The sequence below is a fragment of the Triturus cristatus genome, chromosome 2_1, assembly GCF_964204655.1.
Source record: "Triturus cristatus chromosome 2_1, aTriCri1.1, whole genome shotgun sequence".
Lineage (NCBI taxonomy): Eukaryota > Metazoa > Chordata > Amphibia > Caudata > Salamandridae > Triturus > Triturus cristatus.
Window position 1 is genome coordinate 1113394083 of NC_140581.1, and position 23822 is coordinate 1113417904.

A 23822-nucleotide genomic window follows, 5' to 3' on the forward strand; every position below is an offset into this window, starting at 1 on the left:
AGAGGGATGATATGTACTCCTTTCAATGATGCTTCCCCAGGGTCAGCTGACCACGATGTTGAGTAATGTCTTGCTAACGACGACATGCATGTAATATGTGACCACATTATAGTTCTGCAGATTTGCTATGACAATTGTTGTTCTAATGCAATGAGATTGTTGAAAATGATGATGATTGCACTGCACTACACTTTATTATTCTTTGTTTGTGTTGCTTTCACTTTTGCTTATACAATAAAAAAGATTTATTAAAAAAAAGATTGTATGCTGGGATTCTCGATATTCTGCATTTGGTTTCATTGCTATTCAATTTGGAGTTACTCCTTTCATTAGTCCAATATTTTTACCTGAAAAATCCCATATTTCAAGCTGGACCATCTCTTCAATACAGTAGTTGAATCATTTTCAGTAAGTAAGGGATACAAGCTCTTCACTTCTGTCCATTGTCTAGCCATTCAGCCATTTTAAACACTATATCCTCATCTTGGTTATGAAATTCGGTATGCAGACATAATATCGATGTTTAAATATCGATATACCATTATATCGATGTTTAAATATCGATATGACAGAATACCGACCATTAAGAATATCGTCGACCAGAATATCGACATGTAGGTAAGAAATATCGTTTTAATTAATATCGATGTTAGTAATATCGTTAGTAAAACTATCGTTGTTAATAATATCGATTTTTTTTCAGTGTTTTGTATGTTAATATTTGTGTTAAAAGTATAGCTTATTTTTGTAATGTATGTTTGAATTTTTTACAAGTAATTAATTTTATGTTAATTCATTTTTGGGTATTTTAGTTCCATAGCGGGTTTATAGGGGAATAGGGTGGGAAGTATTTTAATTATAATATATTTAATATTAATTTTTTAGAAGTTATACATTTTTAACAAAACATAAATATTCCGTTTTAGCACCGTAGCGGGTTGTGGGTTTATAGGGGAATAGGGTGGGAAGTAATTTAATTTAAATTAATTAATTAATAATGGTATTAATTAATATTTTTGTATTTAATGTTTTATATTGTTAATTGTGTTAGTTAATTTATTAATTAATTATTAATCGATTTATTAATAAGTAATTATTAATTGGTAAATATGTTAATTGTGTAATTATTTGAGGAGCGGGTTGTGGTGTTATAGGGGAGTAGGGTGGAAAGTAATTTAATTAAAACTAATTAATTAATAATTGTATTATTTAATATTTATGTAATTAATATGTTATATCGGTAATTGTGTTAGTTATTATTAATTAGTTATTAATTGGATATTAATTATTAATAAATAAGTAGTGGATATGTTAATGGTGTACTTTTTTATGAGCTTGTTGTGGACTGATAGGGGAGTAGGGTGGGAAATAATGTAATTTTATTTTTTTCTAAATATTTTGTTATATACAATATTTATTTAAAGTTATTTTATAGTGTTAATTGTGTGAACTAATTTATTTTTTATTGTTTTTAATTTGCTTGTTAATTGTTATTAGTTAATTAATTAATTTTTAAATAATTATGTTAATTGTGTAATATTTTACAATATTGGTGGTGACGTTTATAGGGGAATATAGTGGGAGGTAAATTATTTTTGAAAAATTAATTATTTGTTAATTAATGTTAATTATTTTGCAGGAGAGGGAATACTAAATGATTGCCCTCCGCTATCCAACACTTTTCCTACTGTTACACTTAGTGGAGTGGGAAAAGTAAATTATTCCCAACCGCTATCCAACACTTTCCCTACTGTTGCACTCGCTGGAGTGGGAATAGTAATTTGTACCCACCCGCTATCCAGCACTCTTCCTACTGTTGCACTCACTGTAGTGGGAATAGTAATTTTTACATACCCGCTATCCAACACTTTCCCTACTGTTGCACTCACTGGAGTGGGAATATTATTTTTTACCCACCCGCTATCCAACACTTTCTCTACTGTTCAATGCACTGGAGTGGGAATAGTAATTTTTACCCACCCACTCTCCAACACTTTCCCTACTTCTGCACTCACTGGAGTGGGAATAGTAATTTTTACATACCCGCTATCCAACACTTTCCCTACTGTTGCATTCACTGGAGTGGGAATAGTAATTTTTATCTACCCGCTATCAAACACTTTCCCTACTGTTGCACTCACTGGAGTGGGTATAGTAAATTATTCCCCTTCCGCTATCCAAGACTTTCCATACTGTTGTGTTTGCTGTAGTGGGAATAGTAAATGATTCCCCTCTGCTATTCAACACTTTCCCTACTATTGCACTCACTGGAGTGGGTATAGTAAATTATTCCCCTTCCGCTATCCAACACTATCCCTACTGTTGCACTTTCTGTAGTGGGAATAGTAATTTTATCCCCCACACTATCCAACATTTCCCAACATTTATAGTTAATGTAGTGTAAAATATATATTTTTAAATAAATATTAATTTTAATATTTTAATTTATTATATGTATATGTTATTTTTATATTTATATTACAGGTTTATGTATATACACATATATGTATTTATAACTTTTCTCATGTTTCTAACATTTTATAATCAAACAAAATAATTATTTATTATTAATATTAAGTTAATATATATAACAAAATGTATGTTTGATTTGTTTTATATTACATTGATCATTTATAATATTTTTAAATAATTCTAACTATGTTTTTATTAATTATATGTATTATTTAATTATCTTTATATTATTTTTAAGACATTTAAAAAAACTATATTTTAAACAACAATATTTTAAACAACGATATTTTGGTTTCGATATTTTTGTACTTACCATTGCAGAGATAGGCTGTCGATATTCTGTCCATCGATATTGTAGACTCGATATTCCTGTAGCTCAATATTCTGTCCGTCGATATTCTGTCAGTGATCCATGAAATTGTATTCCTTCAGGTGTACAATAAATAGAGCAATTCACTTTGCACAATACATCGCGTCTCAACAGATTCACTGGACTAGTATCACACACCACAAACTTATGCATCTGCTCAAATATTCCAATCTGTATTTGCACTGGTTCTGTCACTGGGTGTGGAATTAGTTGATTCGATACTCCTAATACTTGGAATATTTCTCCCAAGAGGGGTAGGTTGGGAATTTCCACAGATCTCACAGAGGATCAGGTAGCACCAGTATCTACAAGGAATGAAATACGTGTTCCATTTACCTTGCCATCCACATAGGGACCATTCTGATCTACCTCTAGGGATGCACCAAGCACACATTCCTCCTCCCCTCTAAGGCACCTTCATTGAGATGTATCTAAGTCACTGTCCTCCATCTGTAATAAATATTGTGAAGCCACTTGTACATTTCAATCTACTTGATCATTGGTGTGAAAACCCATATTCACATTCTATTTCTGTACTTGTCCGTTCAAATGTTTCATAGGAGCTTGAGACATATTCTGATTCTGACCTCTCACATTTAACGGTGACTGATTTAACATGTCTCTAGTCACTTGCGATTGAATCAATCCATCTGCACCTGTCACAGTTGCTGATCCATTTACCTGATTAGCCAAATTAGACTTACACTAGTGCTTTCAATGCCCGAACTTGCCGCAACTGTGACATGGGAAAGTCTTTTTCAATGACTCTATATTTGATCCACGTCCCCTTCCTTGTGGCATCAAATTTGGTACGGGATTTACCATTACCTCTTTCATTCCAGTGGTAGTCTGATCATTTTCTTGTATCATTCCTGTAAAATCTGAATCAAAACCCACATATCCTTTCTTAGCTGCCCTCATTTGTGCCAAATTCAACTTCTCTTTCAAATTCTTATGTCGCAACTTGATGTCATCTCCACAATTTTTTGCATAATGCAATATTTAATCTATTGACTTGCTCTGCCAACAAATCAAATGCTGTTGAATCATAGCGCTAATCTCAGGCTTCAATCTCGAAACAAACTGATACCCAAAATGTATCATATCATTTTCTGACACATTTTCAATCCCAGTATACTGTTTGAATGCCTGCAAGAGCCGTTCATACTAAGCATGAACTGTTTCTTTTAGTTCCTGGGTAGTCTGATCTATTTTTACCCAATTTTCTTCTTTTGGTGAAATCTTTCCCTTCAAATATGTAATACCTTGATTGAATAAATGAAAGGGTTTTTGTATAGCGCGACGTTCACTCCAAGGAGCATCTTGACGCTTAGAGGAAAGAAAAAAGGGCATCTGGCGATGTTTACAGTGGAAGGGTGGCTGAGAGAGAAACTTTAAATCAGAGATCACGCTAGGTGGTCTGGGGTAGCAAAGATCCATGTTTTGAGGAGCCTCCTAAAGGTGAGTTCCGTTTGTGTGTGCCTCAGCTCAGTGGGTAGGGCATTCCAGGCTTTTGTCCCTAGTACCGCCATAGTCTTCCCCCGTGTTTTCAATTTGAAATTGGGGACAGTTAGCAGGTTTTCAGATGTGGACCGCAAAATGTGTTTGGTGTTATATGGCTTTGTAAGTAATGGTCAAGATTTTAAAGAGAATCCTTTTGTGAACTGGTAGCCAGCGAAGCGCTTTGATTGCCGCAGCTGAGGGGGAGTCCCTAGGGAGCTTGAGTACCAATCTCGACGCAGAATTCTGGACCACCTGTAACCTTTTCACAACCATCTTTTTTGTTCCTGCATAGAAACTGTTGCAGTAGTCCAAGCGAGAATTTGGGCCACTGCCACAGTCTTTCTGGCAGGCAGCGGGAGTAGGTCAAAAACATTTCTTCATCACCTCTGCTGATGGTGCAGCTGTTTTTGTATCTCTAGGATACTATATCTCTGGCCAATCAACTGCAATTTTACATCCCACCCATACGTCTGTAGGGACCTCAATATCAAGTAAAGCATCCAAATCATTCAACAGGACCTTTAAAACTCTCACAAAATTTTCCACTTGCTGTACCACTTGACTGGTTTCTCCCTCAACCTCGGGAAATAATTGGGACCTCTCTCATAGGGAATGCTAAAGCATCTGCTTCAATCTTTTCTTTTTCCCTCATCGGATATAGAGGTAGTACCACCACAGTATCTTCCTTCTTTTTAGCCCATCTGCCTTCCCATCTTTCTATCCCTCCCCATCGCTTCAGGATTGTTATTAATTCTTTAATTTGCTCCACATTTCTGTCCTACTTCAGTAAATTTCTCATGAGTATTTCTAGCCTTTTGAGTTATAGTTTTAGACATGAATAATAATTCTTTGCCACAGTATTTTGATAATCTCTCTGGGCTAATAGTTCCCAATATAATTTCTTCTAACTCTACCTTTAATTTGCTCATGTCTATATTCATACTTTGATTGACATTAGTCAATGTATTTCCTGTAGGAGCTAAGGGGCACATGCATCAAGCTAATTACTGATCGCAAACGGGCAGATTTCAACTTATAAACTGCAAGTAACAAAAGGATGTCTCTTAGAAAAGCAGTAACCCACTTCCTCCAGACTCAGTGCAGGCTGGGGCAGGTAGCCCCTCAGGATAGAGGCCTCCAGCTGGAGAAATGATGCTTCTCATACGTTTCAACTACCTTTGACCCTGTTGCCACAGGTAGGGCCAGCTTTAGGGCGCTGTGACCAGTGCCACTGCTCTAGGCGCTGATTGTGTGACCAGTGCCACCGCTCTATGTGCTGATTTCGGAGGCACTGAGTTTTAAAATATATTATGTATTTAAAAGGAATTGCTGCAGAGTTCCTTGCCTTCAGCAATCTTCAGTCTATAATAACAACATCAAGATAAAGCTGGTGATTAATGGATCTGCTGGGGAGAGATCAGAGTTTTATCTACGGAAGTTTTGACTCATCATAAAGTAGCACAGTGGGTGAAGATGCTATGCAAATCACAATAGAGCATATAATGTAGATAGTTCAATGGGATACTGCTTTAGTCAGAGAGATGATTTTGTTACTTGCAGTTTGAAAGCTACAACCCTAACACACCAGAGTGAGCTATCAACTGCAAGGTATAGGTTAGGGTGTTATGATTTTTTTTCTCTGGTCATTATCCTAATGTTTCATTTGAGTAGAAATTAATTCTTATTAATAAAGTCAACCCAACCACGGTGTTACATTTTAAATCTTGAGTTTGTACTGCTTCAGACCAAGCAGTCTTACACTATACTGTCTACCAGTACGAATGACATGTGACGCCTGCACCATGTTGTCCTCTTTGTCTATGTATTATTTCCTATGCACTGATTTGCACATGTATGATCCATTGTTGCTGTATAATGTATGTGATGTAAAGGGCTCTGAAACCCTACAGTGTAATGAGTAGCACTATAAAACAAAAGAAATGCATGTTAGAGAGGGGCTATGGAGAGATGAGTCTTTTGGAGGGTGGTAGTGAGGGAATCTGTGGAAAAGGAGATTTTGGGGTAGGGGGTGCCAACAAACATTGTTGCACCAGCACAACCAGTGCTGATGTCGGCCCTGGCCGCAGGAATGCCCTGCTACCTTAAAGTAGTTGGGTCGGTTGGTATCAGTATTGAGAAAAGCAAAAGAATAATCATGTGATATCCTCTTACAGTGATGGTCCCTTACTCTGAATATTTAGTTCTCTCGAACTAAAACACAGTACCTGAAAAACAGCAGACTTACAAAATATGAACAATTAATTATTGCTGCTGAAAATATTACCCTCTAATCATGTCAAACTCTCAATCCAGATACATTGTTACCATTGCCTAAAAAATGAGACTGTTGGGAAAGAGGCTGAGCATGACTGTCTCGATGGATTTATGCACCAAGCCAAGACCTGACACTTGGGTGCCGATCACGATCCGGCAAAAACCGGGTACGAACCGTCGGACGGAGCATAATCTCCGCCCGACGCGTACCCGGTCGTCAATTTTTACAAACAAGGAATTACGATTCGCACGGGTACACCATTACCGTACGAATCGTAAAAAAGCCCGACCGAACAAAAAAACACCTACCAATGCGATCCGGGAAAGTGCCGACCTGACGTCGGGACGCTCGCAGCCAGCCATTCACGACCCAGGAATCACGATTCGCACCGACGTCACCCCGCACGGTGAATATTTTGCGGCAGCCAAAAACTGCCGGGAAATCAGGACGACGCGAACAAGGACCACCAGTACGCGACGGACAGACGACGACGCGAACAAGGAGGACCAGTACGTGATGGACACACAGGACGACGCGACCAAGGAGGACCCGTACGCGACAGGACGACGCGATCAAGGAGGACCCGTACGCGACAGGACGACGCGATCAAGGAGTACCAGTACGCGACGGACAGACATGGACCCGAACCTACGAGTCATCCCTGCCCTCATAGCAGTACACCTCCTCTACAGGTTACGATGCAGACGCCGCAGAAGGTCAGAATAACTAAGGGAGGGGGGAAAGTGGGGTGGGGTGGGGGTGGCACGACCAGGGCAGGCCACAAAACAACCACATAAGTCACACACCACACATGGCCTGGACATACCTGACTCCCATGCCCTGGTCACCACGAGGGGGTGGGGGCGTGTCCTGATAAGCCAGCGACCGCCACAACGGAAGTCCGTCACCACGCGAACCGGCAACACAACCAGACAGGTACGTCCCGTACCCACGCCTGAAGAGCGTGGGTAGGAGTCGTACCACGCCCACACACACGTCACCCCAACAATGGTGGGACGGATCGTACCCACGTGGCAAAGGCCTGGGTACGGCCCGCACAAGCATCACATAGCGTGGGGACGGATATGTACGGACCCTACCCCCACCCCGTATGCATGGAGCGTACCCCCACCCCAACAGTGTAAGTATGACCCGTACCCCCACCCGCGTATGCAAGGAGCGTACCCCCCACCCCAACAGTGTAAGTACGACCCGTACCCCCACCCGCGTATGCAAGGAGCGTACCCCCCACCCCAACAGTGTAAGTACGACCCGTACCCCCACCCGCGGACTCACGGACCGTACCCCCACCCCAACAGTGTAAGTACGACCCGTATCCTCACCCGCGTATGCAAGGAGCGTACCCCCCACCCCAACAGTGTAAGTACGACCCGTACCCCCACCCGCGTATGCAAGGAGCGTACCCCCCACCCCAACAGTGTAAGTACGACCCGTACCCCCACCCGCGTATGCAAGGAGCTTACCCCCACCCCAACAGTGTAAGTACGACCCGTAACCCCACCCCCGTATGCAAGGAGCGTACCCCCCACCCCAACAGTGTAAGTACGACCCGTACCCTCACCCGCGGACTCACGGACCGTACCCCCACCCCAACAGTGTAAGTACGACCCGTACCCTCACCCGCGTATGCAAGGAGCGTACCCCCCACCCCAACAGTGTAAGTACGACCCGTACCCTCACCCGCGTATGCAAGGAGCGTACCCCCCACCCCAACAGTGTAAGTACGACCCGTACCCCCACCCGCGGACTCACGGACCGTACCCCCACCCCAACAGTGTAAGTACGACCCGTACCCTCACCCGCGTATGCAAGGAGCGTACCCCCCACCCCAACAGTGTAAGTACGACCCGTACCCCCACCCGCGGACTCATGGACCGTACCCCCACCCCAACAGTGTAAGTACGACCCGTACCCTCACCCGCGTATGCAAGGAGCGTACCCCCCACCCCAACAGTGTAAGTGCGACCCGTACCCCCAACCGCGGACTCACGGACCGTACCCCCACCACACCAGTGTAACTAGACCCGTACCCTCACCTCGAATGCATGGAGCGCACCCACACCGTGTATGTTCCAAGCGTACATATCCAGAAATAGGAGGTGTGTGTGCAGAGTCCTCCCAGCAGTGCCCAGAGACAGGAGGGGTGGGGCCTTATCACTCACAGCAGTGCCCTGAGACAGGAGGGGTGGGGGCCTATCACTAACAGCAGTGCCCTGAGACAGGAGGGGTGGGTGTGGAGTCCTCCCAGCAGTGCCCTGAGACAGGAGGGGTGGGGCCCTATCACTCACAGCAGTGCCCTGAGACAGGAGGGGTGGGGGCCTATCACTAACAGCAGTGCCCTGAGACAGGAGGGGTGGGGCCCTATCACTCACAGCAGTGCCCTGAGACAGGAGGGGTGGGGGCCTATCACTAACAGCAGTGCCCTGAGACAGGAGGGGTGGGTGTGGAGTCCTCCCAGCAGTGCCCTGAGACAGGAGGTGTGGGGCCCTATCACTCACAGCAGTGCCCTGAGACAGGAGGGGTGGGGGCCTATCACTAACAGCAGTGCCCTGAGACAGGAGGGGTGGGGCCCTATCACTCACAGCAGTGCCCTGAGACAGGAGGGGTGGGGGCCTATCACTAACAGCAGTGCCCTGAGACAGGAGGTGTGTGTGCAGAGTCCACCCAGCAGTGCCCTGAGACAGGAGGGGTGGGGGCCTATCACTCCCAGCAGTACCCTGAGACAGGAGGGGTGTGTGCAGAGTCCTCCCAGCAGTGCCCTGAGACAGGAGGGGTGTGTGCAGAGTCCTCCCAGCAGTGCCCTGAGACAGGAGGGGTGGGTGCCTATCACTCCCAGCAGTGCCCAGACACAGGAGGGGTGTGTGCAGAGTCCACCCAGCAGTGCCCTGAGTCAGGAGGGGTGGGTGCAGAGTCCTCCCAGCAGTGCCCTGAGACAGGGGGGGTGGGTGTGGAGTCCTCCCAGCAGTGCCCTGAGACAGGAGGTGTGGGGCCCTATCACTCACAGCAGTGCCCTGAGACAGGAGGGGTGAGGGCCTATCACTAACAGCAGTGCCCTGAGACAGGAGGGGTGGGGCCCTATCACTCACAGCAGTGCCCTGAGACAGGAGGGGTGGGGGCCTATCACTAACAGCAGTGCCCTGAGACAGGAGGGGTGGGGCCCTATCACTCACAGCAGTGCCCAGAGACAGGAGGGGTGGGTGCAGAGTCCTCCCCAGCAGTGCCCAGAGACAGGAGGGGTGTAACACATGTGTGTGAGGCCGGAATTACCCACATCCATACTGCCTACAAGGGAACATGTCCCCATGAACTCATGTCAACAGACTCCACACACAAGTACAGTGATCACCAAGGATGCCACGATTGTTGCAGGTGGAGACATGGCCATGCATGCATGGCCAAAGTAGAAGGGCTCCGTCACACACACAGCTCATGTAGACACTGCTCTGCGCTAAACATTGGGAACACCCTGCAGGGTAGAAATCTGGGTACACAGAGGAAGGAATACACCCTGGCACAATTGCACCATGCAGTAACTGCTGACATGACCTAAGGAAGTTAGCCAACACCTTGTGATGGCACACAGATCCCAGGGTCCCCCCAATGAGCAGAACACTACTACAAATCCCACACACCCAAAGCCTTAAACACCACCCAAAACCATGTAGCAGCCCCACCAACACCAATACCACCATAGCAGTAGTGTGATAATGAAAACAAAATTAAGCTTTATTCAGCATGAGCACAATGTCCGTGGATCGCAGGCAGTTCAATTTTAACAAAGCCCATAGGGCAGTCAATGATTCCCAGCTGGATGGGGGACACAGTGGGATGTGTGTCCCCTACCTTGCCTGCACAGTCAAATGGCATCGTCTTCCATACTGGTGAGGGCATCAGGGGGGGGGAAGCAACAGGCACCGCAGGGACATCAGGGCAAAGGGGCGGCGTTGTGGGTGCAGGGATGGAGGACTCAACCACAGGGGGTGTGTCATGGCCAAAGGCGGAGGCCAGGATGGCACTACACACCTTAGCAAGGTCCTCCAGGGACTCCCCTGCACCCGAAGTGACCTCAGGCCCCAAGGAGGGGGGGGGTCAGAGGGATGGGTTGCAGCGCCACCGGGGGAGGGTGGAGACAGGGGGGGAGACTCAACCACCCTGACCGAGGACTTCCTTGACCGCTTGCGTGGTGGTGGAACTGTGGGGCTCAGGGACAGAGCGGCCATGAAGGAGTCCTTGGGGGAGATGTGGCCAGGAGAGCTGAGGGGAGGGGATTTGGAGGGAGTGGATTGTGTGGAATGCGGACTCCCACTCTGGCTGCGTGTCACACGTTTGCCCCCCGACCCAGTGGGTGTGCCTACCTCACCCTGTGTGTGCGTGTCAGGAGGAGTGCGGTGGACCTTCCCTGCTGGTGTGGTGCCTGTGTCTGTTGTCGTGGGTGCATGCCGACGTCTGGGTGTACGTTAGACAGGCATGGAAGTGGGAAGTGTGGATGGGGCAGGGGTAGGTGGGGGGAGGTCGCGCTGCAGGAGACCCACTGCTGCAGTCAGTGTGGAGTCTATGGACCTCAGCAAGTTGCGTTGGTCAGCCTGCGAAGAATGAATGCCCTCCAAGAATGCCTCGATGTTGGTGAGGGTTTTCCCGTGGGCATGGAGGACATTAAGGATCGCAGCCTGACCAACCTGCAGTTGCCGCTGGATGTCCACAGACTCAGCATTGGCGGCAGCTGTGGAGACAGGGGCAGGGGGTGCGGTGCCTGGCCGGAAGGAGACATGCGGTGACCGGGCACGCTGGGAAGGGACACGAGCAAGTGGGAGGCGGCTGATGGGAACTGAGGGGGCGGTGCAAGGTGTTGTTCCGCTGTCAGCTGCTGGTGCAGCCACCGCCCACTCGGAGAACTCCTCCTCGGACCTGTCAGCTTCGTATTCTGACGTGCCAGTCGATAGGTCCTCGGCAGCACTATCCTCCACCTCTGTCCCACTCGATGTACCAGCCCCGATGTCACGGCTGGCACTGGTGCTCGGTCCCTCCGCCTTGCCTGTGTCCATGTCTCCCTCTGTGTCCCCCGACGATGCAGTGGGCAGGGTGGAGAGACATAAATTAATCAGACAGCTGTACACATCAGTCACATGAGTCCAATCGACATAGGTAACATTGCATAGCCTGAAAAGGAAGATCCCTAACATCTTCAAAACAAGGTACCGATGTAGGGCATGAAACACACAGTTGGTTGAGCCACCATGCCACTGAAATACCATGGAGAGCATGAGACAATAGCTAAAGACAGGAAACGGAGTCTGACATAGCACCCAGGCCCTGGGGACAATCCAGCACTGCATCTGCACCACACAGCGTTGGCGAAAATACCGATGACCAGGGACCATATCCATGAACTTGAGACACATGCTGCATAGGTAATGCTGCAAACATGCCCAACATGACTCGGTCACTGCACCTTGCGTGTGTGTCCAGAAACATCACACACTGCCCAGACCCAGCAAGTAGAAATCCGGATTTGACACATAGGCATTGCCCGCCCCAACAAACCCCTACACGAGGCAAATTGTTGAGACACAGGTGGCACCAACATCTCATAGTCTGGGTGATAAACACAGGGGCAGGCAAAAAGCAAGATTGGACGCCAAACAGCCAAGGTGCGCCTGTACAAATAATGAGGTACCAGTGCCCATCCTCAGATGAGTATAACAAGACACACAGGCACTGGCAACTGTGAGTATGAAGAAGGACAATCAGGTCAGGCTGCACAGTGGACACCTGTACATAATAGCACGTCTATATACATGGTGACAGGGGACAATGGCACAGAGCACAACCTACGCTGTAGACAGTGAGAGTGTCCACGTTTATGATGACACATACAACACTGAGGAAAAGGTGCCCCAGGGGACAGTAGTGGGCACGCAACTACATGCTACTGAATGGTAATGACTGCAACACACGTCACCATCCCTGCACTATGCGTATCGCACACTCATGCACATCATGTCACAGGCCACTACATAGGACATGCGCGCTGTAAGGCATGACACATGAGAGACCAACTCCCATGTCTGGAGTCAGCATCAGTGCCAACTGACATGGAACCCACATGCAGTGAACTTGACAGTGCACAGGCAAGGTCCCACAACCTGTTACACACCACCCCCAGACATGATGCTACAGTCATTGTTCTCGTGGACAAAGCGCCAGCCTACATTACCTTGTGAAGGAGTGACTACACACAGACCAGGGAACACATTGCAAGGAGGGGAAGGGTGGCAGGGGCGCAGCGCTATACTGGGGCAAACAGGATCTGCACAGCACCTTTAAACCCTGCCAGTGAATTCATGCTACTGTGCCCTTACAAATGCCGGTGACACACAACAAACACACATGTACCTACCCCCTTCCGGCTGCTGCTTCGCCTGTAGGCGCCTCTCCAGGTCTGGAAAGACCACCGGCAGCACACGCCTGTGGAGGTGGTTCAGACGGCGGCGGCCGCGGTTCTTGTGGCTCTCAGGTGAGTCCCCCAGCAGGAGCCGTGCAATCCTCCGCGTCCAGCACCGGATATCCTGCCAGCGTTTCCTCACCTGGGACAGGCTCCGCCTCCGACCATCCACACCCCTCACGGCACTGACGGCGGTCAGCCAGATCTACTCCTTGGCAGTGGCGCCTACCTGTGAGGAAGAACAAGTGACACCACATCAATACACCAGCCACATGTCACAGAGAGACATATGAGTACAAATTAGCTGGATACAACAAGGCATGTCATGCAGTCAACGCATTGCACCTTTGTCATAGGGACATCATGCCCTGGTGAGGGAAAAAGCAGTACGTGCCATAGTGGGTACACAGGTGGAATGATGGCAATGTCACAATCAATGATCAAGGCTCACACTGTGCATCACACCCACCCCTCCTGTCTCAGGGCACTGCTGGAAGGACTCCACACCCACCCCTCCTGTCTCAGGGCACTGCTGTTAGTGATAGGCCCCCACCCCTCCTGTCTCAGGGCACTGCTGTGAGTGATAGGGCCCCACCCCTCCTGTCTCAGGGCACTGCTGGGAGGACTCCACACCCACCCCTCCTGTCTCAGGGCACTGCTGTTAGTGATAGGCCCCCACCCCTCCTGTCTCAGGGCACTGCTGTGAGTGATAGGGCCCCACCCCTCCTGTCTCAGGGCACTGCTGGGAGGACTCCACACCCACCCCTCCTGTCTCAGGGCACTGCTGTTAGTGATAGGCCCCCACCCCTCCTGTCTCAGGGCACTGCTGTGAGTGATAGGGCCCCACCCCTCCTGTCTCAGGGCACTGCTGGGAGACATCAGGCACCCCCCCCCCTGGTACCCCCCCGACAGTACATGGCATGTGTGTCACACCAGAACACAATGCCTGAAGTCACAGTCACAACATAGGGAGAGTCTGTGGCAGTGGCCTATGCACTCACCTGATACCCTGGTCGGCCATACAGCATGGAGTACTGTGGGAGGATCACATCCAGCAGAGCCATGTTCTCCTCCAGGGTGAATGGCTGTGTCCTCTCCACAGCCCTTGACATGGTTCCAGGGAATCAGTTGCAGCAGCTGGGTCGACGAATGCAAAGATGTGCAGGCAAGTACTCCCTCATGGGACCTGGCTGCCTTATATGTGCCCTTCTGCCCAGTCTCATGCACAGGAGTACAGAGTGATTGGTCACTCACATTTGCATCCTATGTTTCCACCAATCCCTTCAAACCTAGCAGTCTGTGGGTTCTCTATCGGTTTCATTCTCCTGCATGATGTCAGCCCCACAAACACATTGCAACAAAGTAGAAGAATTCCAACTGACTTCTGCTGTGCACCTTCCAGAACAATTTCGAAATTTGAACTTGGTCTCCATGACAACCAGCATGCATGTAGGCCTTAATACTTGTCCCCTATGTAATTTGGAGCATCACACACAGGTACGGTGCGTTTCGGGGCCCTAGGGCACCCCAAATGCATGGCAACGGCCCGTACATGCATGCTTACGTTCACAATCACTATGGGTCTGCACGCGTATGCGTACTCGTAGTGGTACGGGCCGTACACTCGCATGTACGCTCACTATCACTATGGGTCTGCATGCGTATGCGTACTCGTAGTGGTACGGGCCGTACACTCGCATGTACGCTCACTATCACTATGGGTCTGCACGCGTATGCATACTCGTAGTGGTACGGCCCGTACACTCGCATGTACGCTCACTATCACTACGAGTACGCATACGCGTGCAGACCCATAGTGATAGTGAGCATAGATGCGTGTGTACGGTCCGTACCACTACGGGTACGCATACGTGTGCAGACCCATAGTGATAGTGAGCGTAGATGCGTGTGTACGGTCCATACCACTACGGGTACGCATACGCGTGCAGACCCATAGTGATAGTGAGCGTACAGGCATTTGTACGGTCCGTACCACTACGGGTACGCATACGCGTGCAGACCCATAGTGATAGTGAGCGTACAGGCATTTGTACGGTCCGTACCACTACGGGTACGCATACGCGTGCAGACCCATAGTGATAGTGAGCGTACAGGCATTTGTACGGTCCGTACCACTACGGGTACGCATACGCGTGCAGACCCATAGTGATAGTGAGCGTACAGGCATATGTACGGTCCGTACCACTACGGGTACGCATACGCGTGCAGACCCATAGTGATAGGGCCGTACACACGCATCTACGCTCACTATCACTATGGGTCTGCACGCGTATGCGTACCCGTAGTGGTACGGACCGTACAAATGCCTGTACGCTCGCCATCACGATGGGTACACATACGGCAGCACTCCCACAGTGATTTGGGCACATACACAGGCCCTCTTAGCAGCAGTACGGCGGTTTTTACACATCACAGTGGTGATAGGCGACACACAGGTAGGAATAGGGCGGACATACTTGTCCATGGATGGACATACTTGTCCATGGATGGACATACTTGTCCAGGAATGGACATCAAGGCATCGTCTGTGCATTACTACATGTGTGGGGCACGGGTGTGACAGGCTGTGATGTGGAACATGACTCCTGAGTGGAGAAGGCACCAGATGTATGATGAGAAGTGTATAGGTGTACTGTGTGATGGTGCAATGTGTGCCAGGCATGCCCTTGACTCCTTTGACATGTGTGCATGTCGTACTGCGCACTTGGGGTGAGCGTCACTGGCATGGCACGGACACCAACACACGGAAGTGTCCCATGATGCCCGGTACAGGGGTCATGACACATGACTTGTCACTACCCACAGTGCACAATGTGACTATGTCATTTATGTGTCCGGGATTTTCATCAGGTTGATGTTGTAGCACCCTCAAAAGCTGCAGCCGTTGCAGCAACCAACATGTGTCTGTGTGTAGATTGTCATTGCACACTGTTCCGCACACCATGCCACATGTGTTATCGGATGTGAGGTGCACATGTATGCATGGGACACCGAGTAGCGTGACAAGGCCATGTCAGCATCCTCACAAGGAATGTGTGGTGAGTCATGACATGTGCACCTTCATGGCAAGGTGTGTGGGCTGGACTAGTGTTATGTCATGTGACCTGTGGCTCCAGTGTTCCGCTACCAGTCTCTGCAATCGGCATCCTACTGCTGCTGATGTGTGGGCGTATGTCACTCCTGTCTTGCGTCTGGCTGTTCAATTGCACTGGGACACAGCTATTCCCATGGCGTGGCATGGGGAGGTTCTCAATCTCCGTGTGTAGCTGGGTCTTGGTAGGAGGGTCACCTGGCAGCCATGCGTGTCCTGGGCATGTAGCACATACCTGACTCCCTATGTGGCATGTGTATTTTGCCAGATTTACATGTGCTCAGTAGACATGATTTGTTGTCGTAGTGCACTCACTCTTCCTTGTCACTTCCAAATTACTGCAGAGCGCCGCCTCTTGCCCGAATAATTCCAGACTTGGCTGCCATGCAGGAGAATGACAGGATCCGGCTCTACCGCTTCACCCAACCGTTGATTCTGGAGCTGACGGCGAGACTGGCACCACACCTGCAACCGCAGCACAGGTATCCTACGGCACTGACACCACAGCTGAAGGTAATGGCTGCCCTACATTTTCTTGCCACGGGTACCTTCCAAAATATCATAGCTCATGTTGGTGGCATGTCCCAGAGCATGTTCAGTGGTGTGCTGCATGATTTCTTGGAGGCCATGTTGATTCACCTGGATGACTTCATAAAGTTCCCAACCCCTGAACAGATGACTGAGGTCAAGCGTGGATTCTATGCCCTGGGAGGGATGCCCCATGTCATTGGGTCCATAGATGGGACACATGTAGCTTTGGTACCACCACACGCACGGGAGGTGGCGTACCGCAATCGGAAGCACTACCACTCCATCAATGCCCTTGTGGTGTGTCTGTCCAACATGGTGATTTCACATGTCTGTGCTCATTTCCCAGGATCAGCACACGATGCCTACATCATGAGGCGTAGCGGGATGCCTGATATGATGATGCAGCTGCGCAATGAACGGGCATGTGTTGTTGGTGGGTACAGTCTGTCTGTCCTGTATTCTGTATAGCCGACCAGCACGACCGCTTCGCCAGTTCTAACGATATCCATGTGCATTCCATGTAGGGGACGCTGGCTATCCCAACATGCCTTGGCTGCTCACACCTCTCCGCAACCCCATCACGCCGGCCCAGCTCCGCTACAACACCGCCCATGGCCGGACAAGGCGAGTGATAGAGAGGACGTTTGGCATGCTGAAGAGCCGATTCCGGTGCCTCCACAAGACCGGCGGCGCACTCCCATATGCCCCGGCGAAGGTTTGCAAGATCTTCATGGTCTGCTGCATGCTGCACAACATCGCAGTTGAAAGAGCTGTGCCACTCATCCTGAATCAACATGACGAGGACCATCCACCCGTGGAGGACGAAGGGCTTGGCAATGGGGCTAGTGATGTGGAGGATGTGGAGCAGCAAGAGGACATCCGGACTCGGCTCATACGCGACTTCTTTGCTTAGTGGTGAGTAGCAGTGTCTGAGTGTGCACGCCTTGGTCCCCGTGTGGCATGTGTTGTGATGTGTGTCTCCACCTGCATGTATGGCACGTGAGTCAGAGGTGTGTGTGGGTGTGTCACTGGAGTGATGGTGGCAGTGATGGTAGTATTTCCCCAGTCATAATTGTGACCTAGCATGTTGTCATCCATACATGTGTCGAGTAAATGCACATGCAAGTGGCTGTGCTTTTTGTGGCTGACTTCTTGTGTGTCTCTCTTCCCCAGGTACCTGCGCATGCCATCTGCTGGTTGCATTGTTGTGGCACTGCTATTCCTCATGGACATGACATTGTGGGCTGACTCAGCGTTACAGGCACGGACACGTTTGGAAGTCTCCATGGGGTAAGGGATGCATCTGGGGTGTATTGGGTGTGGCAGTTGTTCACGATGTGTGCACACTGCCCCTGTCGGGGTTTGGTTCCTCTGCAGACATGTTGCATCCCCATGGGACACGACATGCAGCTGGGTACACCTGAATAGATGGTCTGCCTGGTTGACAGTCATCAGTGATGGGATAGTGGATTGTGATGATGGCATCAATGTGTGTGACACTGCCCTCGGACACATACGGTTAGCATTGGCTTGACATGGCGTGGGACTTCCACATCAGCGGATCTATGGTGTATGGCAGGCTCTCCGTGTGCAGCTGTGGGTATTTAGCTGTTAGCCGACGCTTGTGTGCCAGTACCATGGCTATCACGCATTTGTGCTGCAGAAGGGGGGTGCCAGTGTTGGACCCACATGTCACTCCACATGATGTGTTCATCTGTACTTCGAGTTGGCTCTGCAAACCCGAATACATGACTAATAAAGGTGTCCCTATGCCTCCAAGGTGCCTCTTCTCAGTCAATGCTGGTGTGTTGGCACGGTGCATCCTGCATGTCTGGCATGGTATTCCCTGATTGTGGCTATGTGTCAATGTGTCGAGTGGCAAGATGCACGCTGTGTGTGTGGCCTGAGACTGTGTATTGGGCATGATGTCCATGACTGCGTGGGTATTGTGACATGTGCCATCCCCATGCATCCAACGTTGGCCAGGCCCCCATTCTCTGCATCCACCGGACTCAAGCTTGCAGGACATGGTTCTGCCACCTGTCTAGACATACCTGGGTGCCCCCCAGGACACTGGACTGGATCCCTGACCTGTGCGCATGACTGTTGGTGTACTCAATGTGTGTGTCAGCACGGTTGTTCGGCCACCCCCTCAGCTGGTTGTGCCCATCACGGGTGTGTATGGTGCTCCATGTCTGTCTTGCCTAATAAACTGTGACCCATGTGTCCTGTGCCAGACTCAGGCCCCAGGGTGTGGATGGTTGAAGAGAAAAGATGACTCAGGTATGTTTAGACTTTACAACACACATGTTAGGTAATAATGCTACCAGCAGGCATCTACTCTTAATAGTGTGATTTATTATTGGGGGGGGGGGGACAAAGTGAGGGGCTTTCCGGGATTAGGGAATCCAAAGTTCAGTAGGGGAGTTGGTGTCCTTGCCATTGGAAATCCTCAGAGTCCATGCCACAGTCTTTGTCAACATTGGTCAGCCAGTGACCAGCAGGGCCATGTGGCAGAGAATGTCTCTTCATGCTGTGATGCTGTTGCTCCAGTGGGCCAGGTGCCAGGCCAGGTGTCCTGGGAGATGGTGATGTAGCGCCGACCCTCACGGTCCTTTCCGTGGACGACCCGGCCTCCTGCGGGGAACCTCAGCAGCAGCCCGTGACGACGTCTGGGATGCTCCGTTGGATGTTTCCTCCTCCTCCTCCTGGACCCTCCCTGTGGGTGGTGATGTTCTCCGCCTTCTGGCACAGGGAGGGTCGGCCATGATGTCGGCCATCCGACGGAGTGTAGCGTGAATCCCCTCGAATGCCGTCACTTGCTCAGCCTGTCTGTCCTCCATCCTCCGTTGGTGTTCCAGTAGACAGGCATGTTGCTGGGCCTGCTGTGCCTTGATCCCCTCGAGGACGGACACAACCTGGGCCATGCCCGTGGTGTCCTCCCGGTATGTGTCCAGGATGTTACGGACATGGGACAATGCCGGATCCCCAGCCAACTGGTCAGGCTCGCGCCTCCGCCGTCCTCCACTCCCACCACCCCTGCCCACTTGCGCCTGGCCTGCCCTTGTGGGCACATGGGGTCTCCGGGACCCCTGAGGGGTGGCATTGGCGTTGTCGCCTGCCTCCTCCTGGGTGCCCGGGACACCGTGTCCCTCCTGGCGAGCCTGGCTGCATTGTGGTGTTGGGGCAGGGATCCTGGGTGTCTCCTGGGATGTGGCAGGAGTGGGGGTGGTGGTTGGCACAGTTGTACCTGACGCAGGTGCTGCAGGTGGTTGGACACCAGAGGGGCCAGGTCGGTCGGGGTCGTCCGCAGAGTGGTGAGAGTGGTCGCTGCCGGTGGGATCGGGCTCCTGCAGATCCAGGTCCTGTGAGTGTTCCCCCCCAGTGTTGGGGGGTGCACCACGACGTTGACCTGTGTGTGAGAGAGACAATGTTAATTTTGGTCCATGCAACATCCATGTTTCATCATTTTCAAAGTTGACACATTTCCTCTTGGAATTAGGATCTGTCTTGCATTCCACTCACAGTGCACTTGTGCATGGGTGTGTCCCTTGGCCACCACTTTGGCCCCTTTAACTATGTGTGGCACAGTCTTACTTGCTGCGTCAAGTGTGACTGCAGTCAGCAGTGGAGTGTGCAGGTGTGGCGAGCCATGCATTTGCGCCTTCCTTGTAGCACTGTACATGTGCACATGGAGTGGATCCACACACTTATATGATCCAGGTAGCTGTCCTTGTGCTCGTGTACAGGTTGTGACATGGCCCTGCGTTTTGGCATGGTGAAGAGGGGGGGTTCTGGCACTGGCCACCCTTGTCTACATGCACGCAGTCTACCTGCTGACGAGCAGCCATTCGCACACGCCACACGGCTGATTTGCTCTCCCTGTGTCTCGCTCCATCTCTGTCCCCCTCTCCCTCCATATCTGTCCCCCTCTCCCTCCCTCTCTGTCCCCCACTCCCTCCCTCTGTGTCCCCCTCTCCCTCCCTCCGTGTGTCACCCTCTGTCACCTCGGCCCAGCTTCCTGGGCACACACTGTTAGCAGATCTTTGAGTGGCCCTTGGCTTGTTGATGTGAGTTTGTTTCTGATCTCCAGGCACCCATTTGGTGTGATGTGTGTCTGTGCGCTGCTGCTGTGGTGGTGTGTGCTGCCACTCTTTCACAATGTTGGCTGTTCATTAGCTGCCGTCATGTGCAAACCAGTGCCTTCACCCCCATGTGTTGATGCAAGGCGTCCGGCATTTGCTGGCAAGTCATTCCTGTGTTGGGACACACTGTTTGTCTGGCTGTGACCTAGGCCATATGGGCAGAGGGCATTGTTGTCTGCTTTGGAGTCGCACTATGTGATTTTTGGTGCCCAGCCTCCCGCCATCCGGGTTACCGTGTCATGTGTTGTTGTCTTCTGTGGCCTGTGACTTGACATTGTCCAGCTGGGTGCATGGGGCATGGTGGCAGCAGTGGCATGTGCCTGCTCATGGAGTGTGGTTGAGTCATGCGATGGCTTGTGGTGGTTGCGTGCCTGTTAGTGATTTTGGTTGTGGTTGCAGTTCCCCCCATGTGAGGTGCGTTGTTTGTGTACTCACCCGGGTCTCGGAGTCCTTCTAATCCTTCGACTGCCTCCACCGGCAGTATGGCCATCACCCTCTCCTCCCAGGGATGGTACTGTACGGGTCTGCGGGAGGGCCCTCCTCCGGTGGCGTTGGCCTGGTCGTGTTCCTCCTGCCTCTTGGCTCTGACCCTCCTCCGCAGATCGTACCACCTGTTCTGGCATTCCTGCTTGGTCCTCCTGGTGTCCGCAACAGCATTCACAGCATCGACGATGGTCTGCCACATGGCTGTTTTGGCTGCCAGGCTGGTGCTTCTGACCAATGTTCCAAAGATCTGTGGCTCGACTCTGAGGATTTGATCAACAAGGACCTCCAACTCTCGGTGACTGAACTTTGGATTCTTGGTAGTGGGCATGGTGAGGGGTGTGGGTGGGGATGGTGTGGGTGTGGGGGGTGTGTGGATGTTGGGGGGGGTGTGGATGGTTGTGTGTGTGTGTGAATGTGATGAGAGGGTGTTTGTGAGGGTGGTCGTGTGAAGGTGTGCAAGTGTAAGGTGTGGTGTAGCTTGTAGTCTGGGTCTGTGGTGTCTGGCAGCAGTGAGTCTGTTGCAAAGGCTCATGGTTTGTGTGTGTGGGCCCTTTTTATTGGTCCATGGGTGGGTGTGGCAGTGTTTGAATTTTGGGTGGGTGTGTTATAAGGAGTGGTGGTGTATTGGGCCTCTGTTTGTTTTTGGCAGTTGCAGGTCAGTGATTGTGTTATTTTAGTGGTTGTTGGCCATGTTTAGTGGCTTTGTGCCTTTCGAATGGTGTATTCTTGTGTTGTTTTGTTTTGTCCTGGTTGTGTACGTGCGTTTTGAGCGTGTGTACGGTGTGTACATGGGCCATTTGGTTGTACGGTGATGTCCTTGTGTGTGGCTTTGTACGACTCGTACATGCGGTTGTGATGTTGGGGCATGGGGTGCGCTCCGTACTTAGGAGGTTGTGTTGGGGGTGCGCCAGGAACTACTGGGGTGTACATAGACGGTGGTACGACACGTACAGGGGTGGGGGGGGTACATGGACGGTGGTGCGACACGTACGGGGGTGGGGGTACGACTCGAACGTACAGGGGTGTACATTGACGGTGGTACGACACATACAGGGGTGGGGGGGGTACATGGACGGTGGTGCGACACGTACGGGGGTGGGGGTACGACTCGAACGTACAGGGGTGTACATTGACGGTGGTACGACACGTACAGGGGTGGGGGGGTGTACATTGACGGTGGTATGACACGTACAGGGGTGGGGGGGTACATGGACGGTGGTGCGACACGTACGGGGGTGGGGGGGTGTACATGGACGGTGGTGTGACACGTACAGGGGTGGGGGTACGACTCGAACGTACAGGGATGTACATTGACGGTGGTACGACACGTACAGGGGTGGGGGGGTACATGGACGGTGGTGCGACACGTACGGGGGTGGGGGGGTACATGGACGGTGGTGCGACACGTACGGGGGTGGGGGTACGACTCGAACGTACAGGGGTGTACATTGACGGTGGTACGACACGTACAGGGGTGGGGGGGGGTACATGGACGGTGGTGCGACACGTACGGGGGTGGGGGTACGACTCGAACGTACAGGGGTGTACATTGACGGTGGTACGACACGTACAGGGGTGGGGGGTGTACATTGACGGTGGTACGACACGTACAGGGGTGGGGGGGGGGTACATGGACGGTGGTACGACACGTACAGGGGTGGGGGGGTGTACATAGACGGTGGTACGACACGTACAGGGGTGGGGGGGTGTACATTGACGGTGGTACGACACGTACAGGGGTGGGGGGGGTACATGGACGGTGGTATGACACGTACAGGGGTGGGGGGGTGTACATAGACGGTGGTACGACACGTACAGGGGTGGGGGGGTGTACATTGACGGTGGTACGACACGTACAGGGGTGGGGGGGTGTACATTGACAGTGGTACGACACGTACAGGGGTGGGGGGGGTACATGGACGGTGGTACGACACGTACAGGGGTGGGGGTACGACTCGAACGTACAGGGGTGTACATTGACGGTGGTACGACACGTACAGGGGTGGGGGGGTGTACATTGACGGTGGTACGACACGTACTGGGGTGGGGGTACGACTGGAACGTACTGGGGTGTAGGTACACGGGGGGTATGACACGTACTGGGGTGGGGGTGGGGCTCGAACATACTGGGGTGTACATAGACGGTGGTACGACACGTACTGGGGTGGGGGTACGACTGGAACGTACTGGGGTGTAGGTACACGGGGGGTATGACACGTACTGGGGTGGGGGTGGGGCTCTAACGTACTGGGGTGTAGGTACACGGTGGTACGACACGTACTGGGGTGGGGGTACGACTGGAACGTACTGGGGTGTAGGTACACGGGGGTATGACACGTACTGGGGTGGGGGTGCGACTGGAACGTACTGGGGTGTACATAGACGGTGGTACGACACGTACTGGGGTGGGGGTGCGACTTGAACGTACTGGGGTGTAAATACACGGGGGGTACGTGTCGGACGTA